Source organism: Triticum dicoccoides, chromosome 4A (assembly GCF_002162155.2).
Source record: "Triticum dicoccoides isolate Atlit2015 ecotype Zavitan chromosome 4A, WEW_v2.0, whole genome shotgun sequence".
Lineage (NCBI taxonomy): Eukaryota > Viridiplantae > Streptophyta > Magnoliopsida > Poales > Poaceae > Triticum > Triticum dicoccoides.
In genome coordinates this window covers 654,933,472-654,935,712 of record NC_041386.1, presented here as the reverse complement: position 1 = coordinate 654,935,712, position 2,241 = coordinate 654,933,472, and the positions used below count along the sequence as shown (strand labels likewise).

General features: G+C 38.4%; 1 protein-coding gene across 11 annotated transcripts in view; it reads left to right on the top strand.

Annotated features, from left to right (window-relative positions):
- The window catches only part of LOC119287746, a 6,036-nt gene extending 4,618 nt beyond the window's left edge, over positions 1-1,418 (top strand). For 8 of the 11 annotated variants that reach the window (XR_005140931.1, XR_005140928.1, XR_005140927.1 and 5 more), the window contains one exon: positions 1,027-1,418. The gene's annotated coding sequence lies outside the window, so the exon portion shown is untranslated. The remainder of the gene's footprint in view (positions 1-1,026) is intronic. The other 3 variants (XR_005140932.1, XR_005140926.1, XR_005140925.1) reach the window with 1 other exon arrangement.
- Positions 1,419-2,241: the final 823 nt, after the last annotated feature.

The following is a 2,241-nucleotide window of genomic DNA, read 5'->3' as shown; positions in this document are numbered from 1 at the left end:
ATGGATAATCCCTCTCTTTTTGTTGGTGCCTTTTCCTACTTGGAGTATATATGGTTATGTAACAGGACTAATTCAGCTAGATAGTTATAAGTGACTCTATTGATAACTAGGCTTTGGTGCACTCGCTCAATTCTGAAATTGTTCATATTGATGGCTTCGGTATAGTATACAAGTGACTCTTTATTCGATTAAAAACACCCCCCTTTGTTGTTGTAATCGGCACAATGGTCTTTCTTTTAGATATTACTGAAGTTGCGTAAACACCCTATGTTGTGTTAATAAGTGATGCACTTAATAATAGATTACACTGATTCCCGTCGTGGTGTTCCTTGCGTACATACTTTGTTAGAGGTTGCTTGATCTGATGGCGGCCGAAACATGGGTTGGTTGTGGCTGTGTGATTTAGCATCTTCTTGGTGGCAACTAATTAAGCAGCAATAATGTGAATCAATAAACACACGCAACGTGATTGTGGTTTTGTCCCTCTGGACCTTTTTATTTATGTGACAAAACTTCCTTTAGCAATACACTAATTTAGAATATTCATATATTCTTTTCTTAGTCATTTTCAATTTTGCACAAATGTGATTCTCAAATTATCGGTTTCTGTCAGGATTCGTCTGTGAAGCCTGAGAAAGTAGTCTATTTCTATCAGGTGCAAAATAGAATCATGTGTGATAATAGAGAGAAGGATGCTGCTCTTCTCTCGAAGACCACATGATTCCTGCCTTTTGTTGATCTATTTTGCTGACTCAGAACAATGCTTTGTTTGCTTTATAGTATCCATCGCTTTTGCCAAGTCATTTATCCTTCGAGGTATATCTAAATGGAATTTTGACGCGAAGTTCTCTATTCAATACATGCATAATGTGTAACTTTTCTGTCAATTGGAAGTGAGCTTTGTTAACCTGTTAGATTTTATATTAGATTAGCTGCACCAGTGTATTCCTATCAGCGTTACCGATCACATGGAAATGTTCCTCGGCACCATTGCTAATTAACGTTCATTTGTGATGTCTTCCTCAGAATGGGAATGTTCCTCGGCACAATGAGGAATGTCAACGGAGGAACAACCTTTTTATTTTATTTTCTGTTGGCTCTTCTGTATTGTTGCGGCCACAAAGATTTACCGGGACACGGAGCCATCATGATGTGTTTAAAAGTGGTTACATTATCCTTTTCTAACCTGATGGTGTTAGAAACATCTTAGCATTCAAGCAGATTTAGTTCATTACTTATTAATTCCAATTATGTAAAAAAATCATTGATCATCGCTTGACAGAAAATATTTTGATATGCCATCATGTGCAAGGGCGATGAACCTGGATGTTATTTACATGTTTTGGATGATGGATGATTGTTTTGAATGAAAAACTGTTAGATAAAAGAAAGCATGTGATAATGCTTATAGATTGAAACTTTGGTTCCTTTTCAGACGCTACTTGGATCCTGCCTTTCCAGTCTGCATGAATCTTCCTAATTCAACAAAGCCTTGAAACCTCGACGCTTCTAAATTTGTGTGGGTTAAATGATAATTTTTGCAACACTCAAAACTGTACGCTGCCTTATAATTTCATGACGATGTTGAACTTAATGGTGCTTTGCTTCTATTACATGTGAATATTTCTTCTTTCTTTTATTTTGTTATATCTTGTCTGAATACGTATGCTAAACTTGATTTCCTACTAAATTGAGCATTCACTACTTGGTCATAGCGTTGTGACCGGCACCCTCGCGCCAAGGCGCGTTTCCCATCTAGTAGTTATGAAGAGAGGTTAGTAAGTAAAGCTAAGTCAAATATTGAAGGGGGGAAATGGTAATTTTTATTCCAAAGATGAATACCACAGTATAATAACCAATAACATTGTGCAAGTATCGACAGTAATACAAATAGAACTAGCCTCTCAATCCCTCACTATCTCTCTACAACTCTTTACTACTCTCTTTTAATCCTCTCCCGAGACCACACACGACAACAACAACACGCTCAATCTCTCTTCTTCCTGCCAAAATCAGCAGCCAATCTTTCTTCTTCCTCTCAAATCGAATATCCATAGCCCAGGCACTGCCGACCACCACACCGATCACTCCATCATGCATCCCATCATCCAGACGCACTGCACGAAGCACCACCGCCCCGCCTCTCCATCCAACGCCTCACCCCACCCCATTGCGATCAAGGCAGACAAAAAGAGTATGCTGGCCTTTATTAAATTTATTAATGGTCACATGGTTCATCAA